Genomic DNA, 20,273 nt, shown 5'->3' with positions numbered 1-20,273 from the left:
CCCGCACTGAAATCAAGGATATTTTTTCTTAGCTATTTCAAGGCAGCAGTACAATGTCACCTACTGCTTTGACTCGTTGAGTGGAGCATGAATATCTGAAAGTCCAATTCCTTTGAGTCAACACACCTTTAAAAGTCAAAAGTCTTTAATTTGCTAACAAAGCTCCAGCTGCCTCTGGTACGGAAAAGAGTCACTTGTACATCATAGCAGAAATAAGCCCACAATTTGGTAAAGAATGAACCCAGGAGAAGGGTGTGGAATTCAGCTCGCCTTACACAACTTTCTTTTTCAGGCCAGTTTTTTCTACAGGTCGTCTACACCCACTGCCTCGAATTCCTCAAGGCCAATTCTCTCCTTCACCCCCTCCAATCTGGCTTCCATCCCCTACTCTCCACCAAAACTGCCCTCTCAAAGGTCACCAATGACCTCCTTCTTGCCAAATCCAATGGCTCCTACTCTATCCTAATCCTCCTTGAACTCTCAGCTGCCTTCAACACCGTGAACCACCTTCAACACACTATCCAACCTTGGCTTCACAGATTCTGTCCTCGCCTGGTTCTCCTCTTATCTCTCAGGCTGTTCATTCTCAGTCTCCTTTGTGGGCTCCTCCTCCCCTTCCCATCCCCTTACTGTAGGGGTTCCTCAAGGGTCAGTTCTTGGTCCCCTTCTGTTCTCTATCTACACTCACTCCCTTGGTGAACTGATTTGCTCCCACGGCTTCAACTATCATCTCTACACTGATGACACCCAAATCTACATCTCTGCCGCTGCTCTCTCTCCCTCCTTCCAGGTTCGTATCTCCTCCTGCCTTCAGGACATCTCCATCTGGATCTCTGCCTCCCATTTAAAACTCAATATGTCCAAGACTGAACTCCTTATCTTCCCTCCCAAACCCTGCCTTCTCCCTGACTGTCCCATCACTGTAGATGGCACTACCATCCTTCCCGTCTCACAAGCCCGCAACCTTGGTGTCATCCTCGACTCCGCTCTCTCATTCACCCCGCACATCCAATCTGTCACCAAAACCTGCAAGTCTCACCTTCACAACATCGCCAAGATCCGCCCTTTCCTCTCCATCTAAACCGTTACCTTGTTGGTTCAATCTCTCATCCTATCCCGATTGGACTACTGCATCAGCCTCCTTTCTGATCTCCCATCCTCCTGTCTCTCCCCGCTTCAGTCCATAATTCACTCTGCTGCCCAGATTATCTCTGTACAGAAACGCTCTGGGCATGTTACTCCCCTCCTCAAAAATCTCCAGTAACTGCCTGTCAACCTACACATCAAGCAAAAACTCCTCACACTCCCTTCGCCCCCTCCTACCTCACCTCCCTTCTCTCCTTCTCCAGCCCAGCCCGCACCCTCCGCTCCTCTGCCACTAACCCCCTCATTGTACCTCGTTCTCGCCTACCCCACAATCGACCCCCAGCCCACGTCCTGCCCCTGGCCTGGAATGCCCTCCCTCCATACGTTTGCCAAGCTAGCTCTCTTCCTCCCTTCAAAGCCCTACTGAGAGCTCACCTCCTCCAGGAGGCCTTCCCAGACTGAGCCCCCTTTTTCCTCTCCTCCTCCTCAACCCCCCGCCCTACCTCCTTCCCCTCCCCACAGCACTTGTATATATCTTTGTACAGATTTATTACTCTGTTTATTTTACTTGTACATATTTACTATTCTATTTATTTTGTTAATGATGTGCATATAGCTTTAATTCTATTTTTTCTGACGATTTTGACACCTGTCTACATGTTTTGTTTTGTTGTCTGTCTCCCCCTTCTAGACTGTGAGCCCGTTACTGGGTAGGGACCATCTCTATATGTTGCCAACTTGTACTTCCCAAGTGCTTAGTACAGTGCTCTGCACACAGTAAGTGCTCAATAAATATGATTGAATGAATGAAGGAAGGGAGTTCCAAAATATAAGACTTTTGATTGGTTCAAAATGGGCTGTCAAACTCTATGACAGCCACTGTAGTTTCATGTAGCAATACAGAGTAGGGGAAGCATGGGAAAGAAGGAATGGAGTAATTCAGACCCTACAAGCAATCCAGTTTGGAGACATTTACTTCATGTACCTTTGGTTTATGACTAAGCCTGTGTTATAAATACTATTATTATTATCATTATTATATGTAAGTACTTACTATGAGCTGTTTTAAGTGTGGTTCTAAGCTTTACAAAGCAAGCAATTGGCAGAGCTAAGATTAGAAACCAGGTCCTCCGACTTCCAGGCACATGGTCTTTCCATTAGGCCATGATGTTCAAATAAATGTTATTTGGAAAAAAAGGCCTGAAGTCAGGGCTTGGGGTGGGATGGAACATCCTGAACTACAGTTTGTCCATCAGGGTCGTTGACTTCCTTAATATGTGCTTCAAAGCAGAAGCTGTGATAAATATCTTTTCAGTCACTCCCTTTATTTCAATCAGTGGTATTTACTGAGCACTTACTGTGGCAAGGGCACTATAATAAGCATCTATTTCCTCCGGACTACCCCTGTGAACCCTCCTTTGGCTCCTAGGATGTGTTTTATCTTATTTGGAATTGAGAGAGAAAGCGAATATTTCCTCTCAAAAATATCTGTCAGCCTGTGGGGGTGAAACCTACTCAAGATAAGCTGATTGTCCACTCAGACATTGGCACGGACTCTTCAATTCATGCTGCCTGTCCTGCTGGCTCCTCATTCTCACTGACGGTAGTGAAATGTTAGAAAGTTTGAAAAGTGGCTACCTTCTCAGCCCAGGGACAGACAACTATGATGGCCTCCATCTTCTAAATGCTTCTCTAGCCAACACATATGGACAGGAGCTTGCAGTTTAGACAGGAAAAAAATGGTCTTAACCAGTCAATCAATCCATTAATCAGTGGTATTTATGGGGCACAACTGTACATAGAGCACCATGCTGAGTTTGAAAGAAACAACATAATACAGTTGTAAGACTTGATTCCTGCCCTCAAGGAGCTTATAACCCAGATTGAGGAAGGTGCAGATGATGAACTGCTTAGCTGGAAAGGAGGATCCTGGTAGCTGCATCCCTCCTCCCACTAGCACCCAGCAGGTGCTGAGGTCGCTGGTCCGGGGAAAGCCGTGGCCTTGGAGCCACCGTCTGCCTCCCACCCACCACCATCCATCCTTCCAGGAATGCCCACCTCAACTGGCCAGCATGAAGAGACAAGCTCGGCCACCCGATAGCTTGATTCTGATCTCATCTCAAACGTGGTTGGACTCCTGCTCCTCTCCCCCCGGCACCAGGAAGGTGAAGCAGCGGTGTCTCTGACCTGACTGTCAGCTCTTCCATATCCCAAATGCTTAGTACAGTGCTCTGCACAAAGTAGATGCTCAATAAATCTGATGGAATGAATGGAAGAATTAAGTGAGGGCAAGCAGAGCTGAGAGCTGACGGGAAGAGGGGAGACAGCCAGGAGGAGCAGGTGGGCCAGGGAAGGGAGGAGATGAGGAGGTCTAGGGTCAGGTATATGAGAAGCAGCGTGGTTCAGTGGAAAGAGCTTGGGCTTTGGAGTCAGAGGTCACGGGGTCATATCCCAGCTCTGCCAATTGTCAGCTGTGTGACTTTGGGCAAGTCACTTAACTTCTCTGGGCCTCAGTTCCCTCATCTGTAAAATGGGGATTAAGACTGTGAGCCCCCCGTGGGACAATCTGATCACCTTGTAACCTCCCCAGCACTTAGAACAGTGCTTTGCACATAGTAAGCGCTTAATACATGTCATAATTATTATTATTATTACCAACCCTATTGTCCTCTCCTGAGCACACGTACAGTGTTCTGCACATAGTAAGTATTTAATAATAATAACTATGGCCCTTAGTGTTTACTCTGCTCCAAGCACTGTACTAAGAGCTGGCAAGATAATCATGTCAGATACATTTCCTCTCATCAGTCTCACCATCTGTAAATACCACTCATTGATTGATCGACTGGCTGATCCAGAAGACATAACAGGGAGGATATCTGGAGGAATCAGGAGATGGTATGGGACAAGTATCAATGTAAACACTGTGGGGAAGAGGACTGGCCCAAGAAACGGTGTGGTCTAGTGATCACGGGCCGGGAGTCAGAAAGACCTGGGTTCTATTCCCAGTTCTGCCATTTGCCTGCTGTGTGACTTTGGACAAGTCACATAACTTCTCTGGGCCTCAGATACCCCATCTATAAAATATGGAATAAGCCTGTGAGCCCCAGATGGGACATAGACTGTGTCCAACCTGATCGACTTGTATCTGCCCAGAGCTTAGTATAGTGCCTGGCACATAGTAAGTGCTTAACAGATACCCTTAAAAAAGGAGTAGGAAGAAGAAGAGGAGGGAGAGGAGGAGGAGAGGAGAGGAGGAGGAGGGGAGAGGAGAAACCATTTCCAGAAGGTGCTTTCCAGGCAATTGCAGCTTTAAATGAGGAGACAGCACTGAATCAGCCACGATTGAGGCAATGAAGCTCCAGAGTTATCCTCTTTCAATACCCTGGAGTGGCAACGGCCTGATAGTTGGAGAAATCCAAACAGTCTGCCGGATCTCACGGACACAACTCATTCCAGCTCCGCTTGCCAGATTGCTCATGACTTTACAGATAGTTGGCAACTGTGTGGACCACGGTCCTGCCCAGTTGAGGACATCCAAGCATTACATGAGCAAGAGAGGTTCAGAAGCCCACACAAGAGAGGCCAACCAGTCCTCTTCCAATTCCAGGAAACTTGGACATTTTCCAAGCTTCAACCTCATTGACAGCCTCAGTGACCCCCGGCCCACATCCTCCCCCTGGCCTGGAATGCCCTCCCTCTGCCCATCCGCCAAGCTAGCTCTCTGCCTCCCTTCAAAGCCCTACTGAGAGCTCACCTCCTCCAGTAGGCCTTCCCACACTGAGCCCCTTTTTTCCTTTCCTCCTCCCCATCACCCCCACTCTACCTCCTTCCCCTCCCCACAGTACCTGTATATATGTTTGTACAGATTTATTACTCCATTTATTTTACTTGTACATATTTACTATTCTATTTATTTTATTTTGTTAATATGTGTTGTTTTGTTGTCTGTCTCCCCCTTCTAGACTGTGAGCCCGCTGTTGGGCAGGGACCATCTCTAGATGTTGCCAACTTGGACTTTCCAAGCGCTTAGTACAGTGCTCTGCACACAGTAAGCACTCAATAAATACAATTGATTGATTTATTGACTGTCTCTATATGTTAAGACTTGTATTTCCCAAGCGTTTAGTAAAGTACTCTGAACACAGTAAGCACTCAATAAATACAATTGAATGAATGAATGAATGACAGACTCCGGAACTCACTCACATTCGTATTCATATTCTCTCTCTCTCTCTCTCTCTCTCTCTCTCCCCCCCCCCCCCCCCACCAACTCCCAAACGCTCCTCCTGGCTCTGAGCATCAGGACATTATAGTGGAGTCCACAACATCAGAGACAATTTTGAAGACTAGAAGGGGTCTAGATGGCAGAAACCTGGTCCCCAATCCCATCCCCCTCCAACATCTGCCTAATGAACTATCTGGCCCTGGACCCCACTCGTGCCAGACCTGAGCTAGCTGTCCCCATTTTACAGATGAGGAAACCGAGGCACAGAGAAGTTAAGTGACATGCCCAAGGTCACAGAGCTGACAAGTGGCAGAGGCAGGATTAGAACCCATGACCTCTGACTCCCAAGCCGGTGCTCTTTCCACTAAGCCATCACTTAGCTGGGTTGACTGTTAAGCTGACCATTGTGATATTACTCATGTTCTTAGAATAAAAAGTAGAAAATGATTAACCAATTTCATCATCATTATTATTATTATTAATGCATGGATAGATGAATAGATGACCAACTTGTACTTCCCAAGCGCTTAGTACAGTGCTCTGCACACAGTAAGCGCTCAATAAATATGATTGATGATGATGATGATGATGGATAAATAGGTGGATGGATGTCTAGAAGGAAAAAGTTACCTACTTCCCCCAAGCATTCTGCTGCCACTATTGGAGACGCCACCCAGGGCTAGGAAGACCAATGGACTGACTCAGTTAGAGCAAGACTTGTTTTCTGAAGTGTTGTTTTCAAGTATACTACCAAAGTTTCATCTATTTCATTTACCCATGGCTAGGCAAACTCAACTGAGAGGTACAAGTTCAAGGGACTTACATTCATATTGGGCTAACAGGGAGAAGGTCATTTGGACGCAGGAGATGGAGATGGCCCTGTCAACAAGGAGAGGAACTTCTTGTTCTTGTTAGTCAACACAAATAGAACAAAAGGTCCTCTGGACATGGAATAAAAACCAAAGTTTTAATCTGCAGACAAAAGAGTTTAAAGTAAAGGGAAAAACAGACAGTGGAATCAATCAATGGTATTCACTGAGCACTTATTGTGTTCAGGGCACTGTACTTAGTTCTTGGGAGAGTCCAACACAAGAGGAATATCAGAATTCCCAAATAACTCCTGAAGGGAGAATTGAAATAGGGCAGATACAGAAGAAGAGGGCACTGAGTTTCAAACGATGTGTTATAGCAGCAGACAGTTGGACGTAAACAGCCACAGGAAGATCAGCCTGACAGGCAGGAATCAAGTGAGGAATTGTTGACTTTGAGGAAAGAGTTAAGGTCTGGGAAGAGCAGGAAACGTTTCATTCATTTCCCATACCTTACGGTTCCCAGAATCTTTCCTGTTTCCTGCGATAAAAGTTTTCATCTCCCTAATTTCAAATTCACAGTTCTCAATGAAAATAGCTTGAGGGGCCCAACACACCTGCAGGCTCAAAGAAAATGCATGGTCCCTGAGTAAGCTAGCTGGAACCTAACCAGGAATGTGAGTCCATTACAAATCAATCAATGGTGTTTATTCAGTGTTTACTAAGTTTATTAGTTTACTAAGTTTATTTACTATTTACTAGTTTACTGAGTTTATTCAGTGTGTACTAAGCACTTGGGGTACCACTAAACAAAGCAAACTCTTCAGAGCCGGAGGGTAAGTGTTCACCCTACTGGGAATACATTTCACAAGCTCCTTCATTGCTTAAATAAGTAAACCCCACAGAGGGAGGGTTATCAAACAGACACCTCACCAAGGTTCCAGGGTGATCAATCTCCACCTCTAAACATCCATTTGTGCAGCAGTTGATAATACAGATTAGAATTCATTCAGTCACCAGCAGATAGACAGATAGAAATACATTGCTTGCTGGGTTGACTAAATATTCATACTGGGTTGCCAGAGGAGCAGATAGGGGCATCCAGGCACTCCTTTGGTCTAGAATTGGCACAAAATACTAGGAGGCACTGGTGGAGAAATGTATTCTCTAATTTGTCAAAATTCAAAAACGTCTCTCAACCGGTACTTTAAAAAAGAAATAAAATGTAGCCTTCCCAACAATGAAGAGAGCAACAGACTTGTAATTAGAGCACTAAAGGCCTGGGACAAACACACACCTCAAAGCACTGCCTCAGGATTGCTTTCCAAATGATTGAATCTGTGGGATTCATGTTATCATCTCTGTTGTAGTGTACAACGCTACACTGTAGGCCACTGCATGGCCTAGTAGAAAGAAAACAGGCCTGACAGATGAAGGACCTGGGTTCTAATCATGGCTTCGCCACTTGCTGTGTGACTTTGGGCAAATTAGTTAACTTCTCTGTGCCTCAGTTCCCTGATCTGTAAAATAGGGATTAAGAGAGTGAGCCCCGTGTGGGACATCTACTGTGTCCAACCTGATTATCTACCCCAGCACTTAGCTCAGTGCCTGACACAGGGAGCGCTTAACAAATGCCATTTTTATTAAGTGCTATGCACATAGTAAGTCCTCAATTAACACTATTGATGGTTTTTATTGAGGGCTTATTCTGTGCAGATAACTGCACTCAGTGATTGGGAGCCTGCTGTAGCATTAGTATTCTCCATCCCCACCCTCAAAGAGTTCATTATCTCGCAAGGAAGACAGACCCAAAAATAGAATGCAGGTAGAGGGAAGCAATCAAGTTTAAAGTTATGCCCAAAATGCAGCACCCAGAAGGGGTGAGATGAGCACCTAAATGCTTAAGAGGCAAGGACTCGAGTACGTAAATGACGCATTAGGTGGAAAAATAGGGTGAAGGGCAGAGAGATTAGTCAGGGATGGCTTCCTGGAGAAGATGTGATTTTAGAAAGGCTTCAAGAGTGGTGATCTGCCAGATGTGAAGGGGATGGGAGTCCCAAGCAGGAAGGAAGTTGAGAGGAAGAGGTCCTCGAAGACAGAGATGAGAATTAAGCAAAATGAATAAGTAGGCATCAGAGGAACAAAGTGTTGAAGTTGGGTTTTAGTGGGATGAAATAGAATGCAAAGCAAATCACATTTTGTATGGTTGTTAGAACCAGGTTTATAGCCCTATGTTACATAATAATAATAAGGATATTTGTTAAGCGCTTACTATGTGCCAAGCACTGTTCTAAGCACTGGGGTAGATACAAAGTAATCAGGTTGTCCCACATGGAGCCCACAGTCTTCATCTCCATTTTACAGATGAGGTAACAGGCACAGAGAAATTAAGTGACTTGCTTAAAGTCATGCAGCAGTCAAGTGGCAGAACTGGGATTAGAACCCATGGCCTCTGGCTCCCAAACCTGTGCTCTTTCCACTAAGCCAGGCTGCTTCTACTATTACTTCTACTACTAATCTTTCTACTACTATTACTACCTTAGCCCAAGTCCACTAAATTCCTGAAAACAGGCAGGCTCGTGCAAATCTATAAATTGTTGGTTTATTTTTCCTGTATAGGAAATATGAAAATAAGAGAAAGCAGGATTCTTTTTGGAGGAAATGGTGATGACTTTCTCTGGAATGATGCCCAAATTTGTGGCTTATGTACAATAAAAGTACCCACATCCTTCCCTGACGAGTGACTCTAAGCCTTATTCAAGCCCTGTCTCTTGAGTTTGTGTTAGTGCATTAGGGACTAGAGGAGACTAGAAATGATTAAAAATGGCAAGCACTCGGTTATTCAGGGAAAAACTCCTTGGAATGTGGGGTGAAACTGTTATCCTCAGCTGTATAACAATAGCTCTTCCAGGAGTGATTGTTTTCAAATGAGATAGTGGGAGCAGTCCAATATATCCTATCCCAAAATCCCAACTCTACCAGGGCTCTTGGTCGGACACTCTGAGTGGGGCCCAGAGGAGGCCAAACTCCTCAGATTTCCATTGTGGTGGTGATCCAAGGAGTGATATGGGGAATGCATCATGTCACCTACACTCAGTTCCCACGAACTATGAATTATTCCCCTCATAGACACAGTCCCCATTTCCTGCTTTTCTCTCAGTCCTTCTGCTTCCCAGGCAAACACAAAACATTCATGGAACCCCACCCATCTGCCCATCCAAGACTCACTTCCTGAACAGACATCCAGCATCCTGCTTCTTCCCTCCAACCCCAGCTGCTAACTCTCCGGCTTACACTGAACTAGGAAGGTGACCGGTAGGGCTTCTTCAGGGCTGGGCCAGAGGCCTGGACAATCCCGTCCAAATTCTGCACCTCTGGAGTGGTGCCACAACTCTCTGTACAGCCACTGAGTAAGAATTACAAAACCCCTCGCCCTGGACCAGCCAGGACTTCGGGTGTAAGGCTCAAAGCCAGGTTATGCCCCCACATTGGGAAATTTTCTTCTTCCAGCATCTATTTCTGCTCATTGAGGTACCATGGCAAGAAGCAGTGACCTTCTGAAGCTGGCAGCCTGGGAGAGAGGAGATGGATGTGAAATCTTCCCTTAGCAAAGTACAAAAAGAAACTGGAGGAGGTTTCCAGGGGGTACAGAGCATTCAGTCAATCATATTTACTGAGCACTCTATGAAGTATGAAGCACTCGGGAGAGGATCAGTCATCAATGTTATTTATTGAGTGTTTACTGGGGGAAGAGCAATAGAGTTAGCAGTCGCTGCCCTCAAGAAGATCATAATCTAGTGGGAGAATGACACTACAAAAATTACAGAGGGAAGCAACAGCGCTTAGAGATATGTATGTAAGTGCTAAGAGATCAGTAGATACGATCCCAGTTCTCAAGGAGCTTACAATCCAGCGGGAGCCCCAACACTAAAATAAATTGCACAGAAGAAGAAGCAACGGGGTTTAAACATATGGCATTTGTTAACCACTTAGTATATATCATGCATTGTTCTAAGTGCTGGGGTAGGTACACAGTTGGACACAGTACTTGTCTTACACGGGGCTAAAATCTATGCCAGAGGGAGGAGGATTTAATCCTCATTTTATGGATGAGGTAACTGAGGCACAGGGAAGTTAAGTGACTTACCCAAGGTCACACAGAAAACAAGTGGTAGAGCTGGGTTTAGAACACAGGTCCTCTGACTCTCAGGCTTGTGCTGCATCCATTAGTCATGCTGCATATATACATAAGAGCTGGGAGCCAGGGGGGCGGTGGCAGGTGTAAAGTGAGGGATCGAACTAATCGGGTGGAATCCATTCAATAGTATTTATTGAGAACTTACTGTGTGCAGAGCACTTTGCTAAGTGCTTAATCCATCACATTCATTTAGCTCAGAGTTCAGGGAGGGTGAAACAGAGTGTAACTCCAGTAAGGCATCATCCCACATGACAGAGATGAAGAACCCTCTGATTTCTGCTGTGGTTCTGTAATGTTCAAGCTAGTCCTCGGAGATTTTGTGAACTCCTTTCCTGCCTTCTCTGTGGAAAATCCATGGAATCTCTTCCTAAGGATTAGCTTTAAATTTAGACAATCATCAGACAAAGCCCCCTTCACTGCCCACATCCATTGATGCCCCCAGCTATGACTCAGGGATGCTGAGAAGATCCCTGCTGCTCTCATTTACCACTCATTCAGTTCTGGGCTTTCCAATATGAGAGAGCCATAGAAAACTCGGAGGCTTCAGAGAAGAGCCAAGATCATTCAGCCAGTCAATCAATCAATGGGATCCCTGTACTAAACAGTTGGGACAGTACAGTGAAGTAAGAGAAAGGAAGCGGGCTGGCTAAAAGTAGTGTGGCTTCAGTCGGCACTTAACCATGCCCATCATGGAGACGGATGCGATGTCACAAGTGTTTGGGAGAGCACAACGCATAATGTAATGTCAAACATGCCATTTTGCCAAAGTTTACTGAGTTCATACACCCCCAAAGCATTTCTTTGGTGGGACCTCAGCCTCCTCCCTCCCTCCAGAGCCTTTACATCCTTTCCCAGGTTCCTCAAAACACAGGTGCCACTTCCTAACTATGAGACTTGGAGGCCAAAGGGGTGGTGGAGGTTGTCTGAGAGCCGGAAATGTAAACACTGAACATAAAGCTAATCGATGCTGTCCCGGTACCAGAGAGGGAACAGACCAGCTGGAAACCAGGCTGTCCAGTATAAAACTGGACCGTTGGCTGGCCTACCTACAAGATGACCTAAGAACTGTCTTCTCCAACTAGTGGGTAGTACTTCAGTCACATCCACAGAGACCAAAATAGGAAGCACACTAAAATGGCCATACAAAAGAGGCAAGCTCAGTAGAAAGGAGAGCCATTCCCTGAGAGAGAGACAGGGAGTCAGAAAAGAGTCAGGCCAAGGATCTGAGGGCTTAATAATTGCAATACTAATTGTGGTATTTGTTACGCACTTTTAAAATGACAAGCGCAATGCTGTGCACTGGGGTAGATACAAGACAATTTCATTGGACCCAATCCCTGTTCCACGTGGGGACCACAGATCTGGGAAGGGAGAAAAGATATTTAGTCCCCATTTAACAGATGAAGAAACTGAGTTTTGACTTGTCCAAGGTCACATAGCAGGCCAGTTATAGAGCAGGTTTTAAAACATACCATGGAGGAATTTAAAAAGAGTCTAGTGAAAATACTAACCCAAGGGCACAGTCTAAGTCTATCATGTACTAATGTTGCTGAAATAAGTGTCTAGTCAGAAAAGCTTGTTCGCTGGATGGTGGGTGTAATTGCCACTTCATAAGACTTAAATTACTAGCTGGTAGTTCTTTTTGCTATCAAACAGCAGGATCATTTCACAAAAGTGATATAAAATAGTTTAGAACTTTGTATATGGTGCATATATGATTTTACAGCACTCTCATTGGTATCTCAAAAAGTTGGTTTTCCAGGACATTTCCTAGCTCTCACATTTTCATTCTTACACAGTCTGCTGTTCATTAGGCAGGCTCTCAGATCCTCTGATCAAAGTGGTTGAGATCCCAGATTCCACTTGCTTTGATATGAGTGCATGTGAACTCAGTGTTAAATATTTTCAGACATTCAAAGGGTGCCATGCTCACCCTGACTCTGTGTCATCTTCCAGAAATCATTTTCCCAATTGCTAAAACCTGCTTGGAAGGTTTTAGATGTGGTAAGAGATGCAGTAGTGGGAATAGCAATCCTGGCACGCAGTTCATACTCACTGGACATCCCTGTGTGGCTCCTTCAGATATTCCATGCGTGAACCAGGGCAGTCTGAGGATATAGTCGACAAATGAAGAGTTGGAAGATAAGTGGTCTATGAATATATTAGCTCTATGGGAAAGATCATTAGAGTGGTTCAAAGCTGTCTATCAAAAATTCACCACTATCAAAGTGCTAAGGGGTCCACACAGCTTAAGACAACCTTCCCGTGCACACATTGTGGACAGGGTTGTGCACTTCTCGGTCTTTCCGGCCTCACCCACGAATATGAATGCGATCTTTTCATCTCATCGAATTCGAAGGACAAGTACATAAATGTAGCATGAATGCTGAATACATGAATAATGAATTTGGGGAAGTTTCTAATGGTGTCAAAGGAAAAAAATGGAAATAGCTTGGTGCTGTTCTGTGTTTCAGTCTCCCCAAAATCACTTTGACCTTCTTGAATCTGTTTCCTACTTAGCTCCTGAGAGCAGGGAACTTGTCTACCTAAAGAAGCAGCGTGGCTTAGTGGCAACAGCACTGGCTTCGGAGTCAGAGACCATGGGTTCTAATACCGGCTCTGCCATTTATCAGCTGTGGCTTCTCTATGCCTCAGTTACCTCATCTGGAAAATGGGGTTAAAGGCTGTGACCTCCACGTGGGACAACCTGATTACCTTGTACCTACCCCAGTGCTTAGAAAGTGCTTGGGACATAGTAAGTGCTTAACAAATACCATTATTATTATTATACTCTGTTATGCTGTACTCTCGCAAGCACTTAGAACAGTGCTGTTAATATAGTAAGTGCTCAATAAATATGATTGAATAGCTTTTGCATCGTTGTTCAGTTACCAAATTCATTGATGGCATCACTTTAAACAATAACCATTTGGAGTAATAATAAATAATAATAATAATGGCATTTGTTAAGCACTTACTATGTGCCAAGCACTGTTCAAGCGCTGGGGGGAATACAAGGTAATCATGTTGTCCCACATGGGACTCACCATCTTCATCCCCATTTTACAGATGAGGTAACTGAGGCCCAGAGAAGTTAAGAGATTTGCCCAAAGTCACACAGTTGACGAGTGACGGAGCTGGGATTAGAACCCTGGATTAAGTTGGTAAATAACCTGCATCTTCTTCAGTTGAATTGTCAATCCACGGTGTTATGTTAACCCCATGAAGTGATTTATCACAATCATTTGCATGTCTTCTCCTGTATGTACCTAAAGAATATATTAATCAGCATTCAGCAGCTTCTAGGAATTCCAATAGCGTTCACAGTTGTTGAGCTGGATTTTTCCCAGAGGATCAAAAGGATTTGCCTCCACCATCTTCCAAGTTATGTGTTATATGCTCAAACCCAGTTTGCCCTCCTCTTTAGGCAACCTACTCGCTATGCCTCAATCTCATCTCCAATCTTTGCTCACACCCTTTCCTCTGTCTGGGACTCCCTCCCTGCTCACATCTGGTGGAGAACTGCCCTCTCCATCTTGGAGGCCCTTCTAAAATCCCATCACCTCAAGGAGACCTTCCCTCATTAACTTTTCATCTCTTCCCCTTATGTCCCCTGGCCCAAGTGCTACTTCAGTACTTCCTTGTCATCTGCTGCTTCCCCTGTCTGTAATTGATTAGATTATGCATCCCTGTCCCCTAGATTTCAAGGGCCTTGATGGCAGGGAACAATTCTACCAACGCTTTTAGTCCCAAACACAGTACTCTGTACATACTTTGTTCTCAATAAATAAATAGATATTTGGTTGATTCCACATTTTTAATAGTATTTGTTAAGCACTTACTATGTGCCCCTCACTGTGCTAAATGCCGCGTAGATACAACCTAATCAGGTTGGACACCATCCATGTCTCCCATGGGGTTCACAGTCTCAATCATCATTTTACAGATGAGATAACAGAGGCACAGAGAAGTTAAGTCACTTGCCCAAGGTCACACAGCAGACAAGTTGCAGCACTGAGATTAGAACCCAGGTCCACATCATCTAATCATTTGCACTCTCACATGCTGCTCATAGCAGTAATGTAACTATCTTTATATTTTATTGATTCCTCCTACCTGTAACATTTTCAATAACTGTCTCTCCTTCTAGACTGCAAACTCCTTGAGGGTAGAGACCGTGTTCACAAATTTAATTATGCCTCTAATAAGCTTAGTGCAGTGCCCTGCACCCAACATTGCTCAATAAATTCTACTGATTCGATTGATTGATGCCTTCATTTTGCCCTCTGTACTTCTGTTTTTTTGGACTGTGATAAACACGTTTACTGTGCTGGGTTATAGTCTGAAGCCACACAGCAATTGCGCGAGAGTCTAGTTAATGATATTCTTCAGTACTGATCAGGAAGAACTCTGGCTAGGAGCTTGCCAGGCCTGGAGAGCATTTAAAGCTGTCAGCTCCCTTCCCTTTCTATACATATTGACTTGCATACCCTCCTATTCAAGCACATACTCAACTTCTTACACATTTTGTCTCTCTCTTCTTCTATCTGTACTTTATTTCCCATCTGTCATCCCAGTGTAGACCACTGTACTAAGCACTTGGGACGATACAACACAATGGAGGAGGTAGACTTTCTACAAGAAAGTTATAGACAAGGGCACAGCATAGAAATGTAAATGTTATTGGTGAATTGCTTTCTTCTTGAATGGTGGCATCCTTGAAATTCTGTCAGAATTCTTCAAGTGAAGTCATCTAAGCAGAACAAAATCTCTTGTGGATATGTACAGGAATATCATCAGATCTTGAAGCTTTGTTATTCCTTATGATTCTAATCTCAGGAGTGACTTCTTCACATGTAGATATTTGGACCAAGATGTCATTTGTTGGTGGAGTCTCCAGGCTTCATCAATTAATCAATCAATCAATAGGAGCAGTGTGGCTTAGTGAGTATCATTTGGCTTAGTATCCTACAGGACTGGGGGGTCATGAGACGGGTTCTAATCCCAGCTCTGCCACTGGCCAGCTAGGTGACCTTAAGACAATGCATTTAACCTCTCTGGGCCTCAGTTTCTTCATCTGTAACATGCAAGTCCCCTCTCAGGGTCACAGCTGGAGAGTTTACAGTTCTCTATCGATCTCGACTACGGGAGGGAAAGTCAAACAGAGGCATATCCATTCCGTTCCTAGCTTGGGCAGTGGCTAGCGAGTGGGAGGCAATCTGCTACAATCAATCAATCATATTTATTGAGTGCTTACTGTGTGCAGAGCACTGTACTAAGCGCTTGGGAAGTACAAGTTGGCAATATATAGAGACAGTCCCTACCCAACAGTGGGCTCACAGTCTAAAAGGCTACAAGTCAAAACTCACCTGCGCTGGGCAGCAGTGGCATGGGAGAGAGTCGAGGGCAGAGACTCAAATTCACTGCACAGAAGGAGGCAATGGTGAAACACTTCCGTATTTTTTACCAAGAAAACTCTGTGGATACACAACCGGAACGTTTGCAGATGGAAGTGAGGGGTTCTAGGAGAGATGTGTCCATAGCATCACTGTGGGCCGGAGGCGATGTAACAGCATAAGACAAGAATATGGAAGAAGTAAAACCTACCTCTCTCTATGTGATGTTGCTTGGGGGGTCTTCAGTTCTAAATTTGGGCCAAAAGAACTACCAAAGTCACTTTAGAGAAGCAGCGTGGCTCAGTGGAAAGAGCACAGGCTTTGGAGTCAGATGTCATGGGTTGGAATCCCGGCTCCGCCACATGTCTGCTTGTGACCTTGGGCAAGTCGCTTAACTTCTCTGAGCCTCAGTTCCCTCATCTGTAAAATGGGAATTAAGGCTGTGAGCCCCACGTGGGAAAACCTGATCACTTTGTATCCCCCACCCCACAGCGCTTAGGACAGTGCTTTGCACATAGTAAGCACTTAAATGCCATCATGATCATTATTATTTATTTAGAAGCACACAGACCCTGCTCAGCCTCTAATGGGTCTTAAAGCCCTCCAGTTATCATGTGCTTTTAATCATCAATCATATTTATTGAGCACTTACTGTGTGCAGAGCACTGTACTAAGCGCTTGGGTTTGAGGTCATTGCATCCCAAGTCCTGGCATCCCTATCACAGGATGATATTAAACGGAGTCTCGACATCAGGGGCAGGAACTGGGTCAGATTGGATTATTTTGTTTCTACCCCAGCATTCAGTAGTAGGAATAATAATGGTATATCATCAATCGTATTTATTGAGCGCTTACTATGTGCAGAGCACTTACTGTGTGCAGAGCACTGTACTAGGAATGGAAAATAAAACGCAGGTGGGAATTAAACATGATCCCAGTCCTTCTGGGGTTTCACAATCTAAAAAGTGATTCAATTATTCTTATTTTGACATTTACCATGTGTGCCCAGTTGTACTGAAGTGGAGATGGTTGAATGTCAGTATTTCTGTTTGAAATCCCCTGATATATTTGGGGATAAAATATAATCCCAAATAAAATATGAAATATGAGAAGCAGCGTGGCTCAGTGGAAAAAGCCCGGGCTTTGGAGTCAGAAGTCATGGGTTCAAATCCCGGCTCCGCCACTTGTCAGCTGTGTGGCTTTGGGCAAGTCACTTCAATTCTCTGGGCCTTAGTTCCCTCATCTGTAAATTGTGGATGAAGACTGTGAGCCCCCCGTGGGACCACCTGATCACCTTGTAACCTCCCCAGCGCTTAGAACAGTGCTTGGCACATAGTAAGTGCTTAATAAATGTTATTATTATTTTTATAAAAGACTTAAAAAGTGTTATTATGTGTTTCAGTCATGTAATTTTGAGATAAGCCAAATGCAAGTGTATAGTATCTGAAAATAGAATCTTGCCATTTTCTCATGTCATTGTTCAGTAAAGACATAAACAATTTCTGGTCATTAATATATTTTGATGAATAAGTCATTTTCCTAATGGTAGAATATGTGCTTTAAAAATAAAGTGCCACTGCCATCACTACAGAATTTACCACTAGGTAGTGTGAATGGATTGATGGAACTTATTCAGTGAGGTTTAGAGATCTTTGGTTTGGTCTCTGTACCCCTGGATCTCTTCAACCTTGGCATCCCCTCCAAAGCTCATTTTGAGCAGGGAATGTGTCTGTTTATTGTTATATTGTACTCTCCCAAGCACTTAGCACAGTGCTTTACACACAGTAAGTGCTCAATATGATTGAACTGAATTTAAGGTTCGTTCATGTTATGGCCCAGTGCAAGCTTTGAAAGCAACTATTTTCTCAGAATCAACAAGATAATAATAATAATAATAATAATAATAATAATAATTTTGCGATTTGTTAAGTGCTCGCAAGTCAAAAACCTTCGATTCTAGCCCCGGCTCTGCCTCTGCCTGCTGTGTGTTCTTAGGCAAATCACATTATCTGTAAAATGAGTATAAAATAGCCATCCTCCCTCCCTTTTAGACTGTGAGGCCCATGCAGGGCAGGGTTTGTGTTCAATCTGATTACTGTGTATCCACTCTAGTGCTTATCAAATGTCTAGGCATGTAGTAAGCACTTAATAAATGTCATCTTTATTATTTTTAGGAGCTTGATATTGATCCTACTTCATGGTTTAAGTACTGTTTTGTGATGCATTTGTTGTATTGATTTCTTGAGTTCGGAATTCATGAGCTGATGGGCTCTCCATTACTCAAACTCCCTCATGGCTGCCGTGATCCATGGGTACCAATCAATCAGTGGCATTTATAGAGCACCTACTATGTGCCGAGCACTGGACTAAATGCTTGGGAGAGTAATAATAATGATGGCATTTGTTAAGTGCTTACTATGTGCAAAGCACCGTACTAAGCGCTGGGGAGGATACAAGGTGATCAGATTGTCCCGCGTGGGGCTCACAGTCTTAATCCCCATTTTACAGATGAGGTAACTGAGGCACACAGAAGCTAAGTGACTTGCCCAAGGTCACACAGCTGACATTGGGCGGAGCCGGGATTTGAACCCATGACCTCTGACTCCGTGTTCTTTCCACTGAGCGACGCTGCTGCAACAGAGTTGATAGACACATTCCCTGCCCACAGTGAGCTTACAATCTATAGGGTTTTGCATCTCACTGACAGCTCTAGACTGTGAGCTTCTAGACTGTGAGCCCACTGTTGGGTAGGAACCATCTCTATATGTTGCCAACTTGGACTTCCCAAGCGCTTAGTACAGTGCTCTGCACACAGTAAGCGCTCAATAAATACCATTGAGAGAGAGAGCTCATTGTGAGCAAAGAATGTGTCTGCTATATTGAACTCCTCCAAGCGCTTAGTTCAGTGTTCTGCACACAGTAAGTGTGCAATTAATACAATTGAGTGAAAAACAGTGATGTAATAATAGTTGCGGTATTTGTTAAGTACTTGCTCCATGCCAGAGACTGTACTAAGCAATGGGGTAGATACAAGATAATCAGGTTGAATAAAGTCCTTGTCCTACAAAGGGCTCACAGTCTTAATCTCCATTTTAATAATAATTGTGGTAATTGTTGAGCACTTACTATGTGCCAAGCCCTGTTCTAAGAGCTGGGGTAAATGCAAGCAGCGTGGTTCAGTGGAAAGAGCACGGGCTTGGGAGCCAGAGGTCATGGGTTCTAATCCCGGCTCCGCCACTTGTCAGCTGTGTGACTTTGGGCAACTCACTTCACTTCTCTGGGCCTCAGTTACCTCATCTGTAAAATGGGGATTAAGACTGTGAGCCCCACATGGGACAACCTGATTACCTTGTATCAACCCCAGCGCTTAGAACAGTGCTTTGCACATCGTAAGCGCTTAACAAATGCCATCATCATCATCATCATTATTATTATTATTACAAGCTAATCAGGTCAGATCCAGTCCCTATCCCACATGGGGCTCCCAGCCCTTAATCCCCATTTTACAGATGAGCTAATTGAGGCACAGAGAAGTGAAGTGACTTGCCTAAAGTCCCACAGCAGACAAATGGCAGAGCTGGGATTAGAACCCAGATCCTTCTGACACCCAGGTCCTCTGACTCCCTGTGCTCTGTGGACTTATTAGACCTTGGATGTATTCATGGTATCTTTCTTTCTTTGAAAGGCGATGGTACTGGTGATGCCAAGCTGATGTTTGGAACATTTACTGAATAGTATTAGACTATGGCTCATTGCTTTCCAACCCAATACAGTTCATGACTAGACTGTGAGCCCACTGTTGGATAGGGACCATCTCTATATGTTGCCAACTTGTACTTCCCACGTGCTTAGTACAGTGCTCTGCACACAGTAAGCGCTCAATAAATACAATTGATTGATTGATTGATGTTTTGCAGCAATATGGGCAAGTATGGGCAATACATACATTAAAATTTCCACGGATCGATCAGTTTGTCAGACCTCTGGTCTCTCGAACAACATGGTCATCGTTCCCTTCATCTACTAGTCATTTGGGAGGGTTTATGAAGTAGTAGTAATGATATTTATTGAGGAGAAGCAGCGTGGCTCAGTGGAAAGAGCATGGGCTTTGGAGTCAGAGGTCATGGGTTCAAATCCCGGCTCCGCCCATTGTCAATCAATTGTATTTATTGAGCGCTTACTGTGTGCAGAGCACTGTACTAAGCGCTTGGGAAGTACAAGTTGGCAGCTGTGTGACTTTGGGCAAGTCACTTCACTTCTCTGTGCCTCAGTTACCTTATCTGTAAAATGGGGATTAAGACTGTGAGCCCCACGTGGGACAACATGATCACCTTATAACCTCCCCAGCGCTTAGAACAGTGCTTTGCACATAGTAAGCGCTTAATAAATGCCATCATCATCATCACCAGCATCATCTACTGAATGCAATGCACTGAACAAAACACTTGGGAAGCACAAGACCCATTTCCTACCCACAAGGAGCTTGCACTCTAATGGAGAAGACAGACATAATCACCAGTCATGGAAACAGTAAATAAAATTGAATGTTTAGTCAA

Source organism: Tachyglossus aculeatus, chromosome 5, assembly GCF_015852505.1.
Source record: "Tachyglossus aculeatus isolate mTacAcu1 chromosome 5, mTacAcu1.pri, whole genome shotgun sequence".
Classification (NCBI taxonomy): Eukaryota; Metazoa; Chordata; class Mammalia; order Monotremata; family Tachyglossidae; genus Tachyglossus; species Tachyglossus aculeatus.
Note: the sequence above shows the minus strand (reverse complement) of the source record.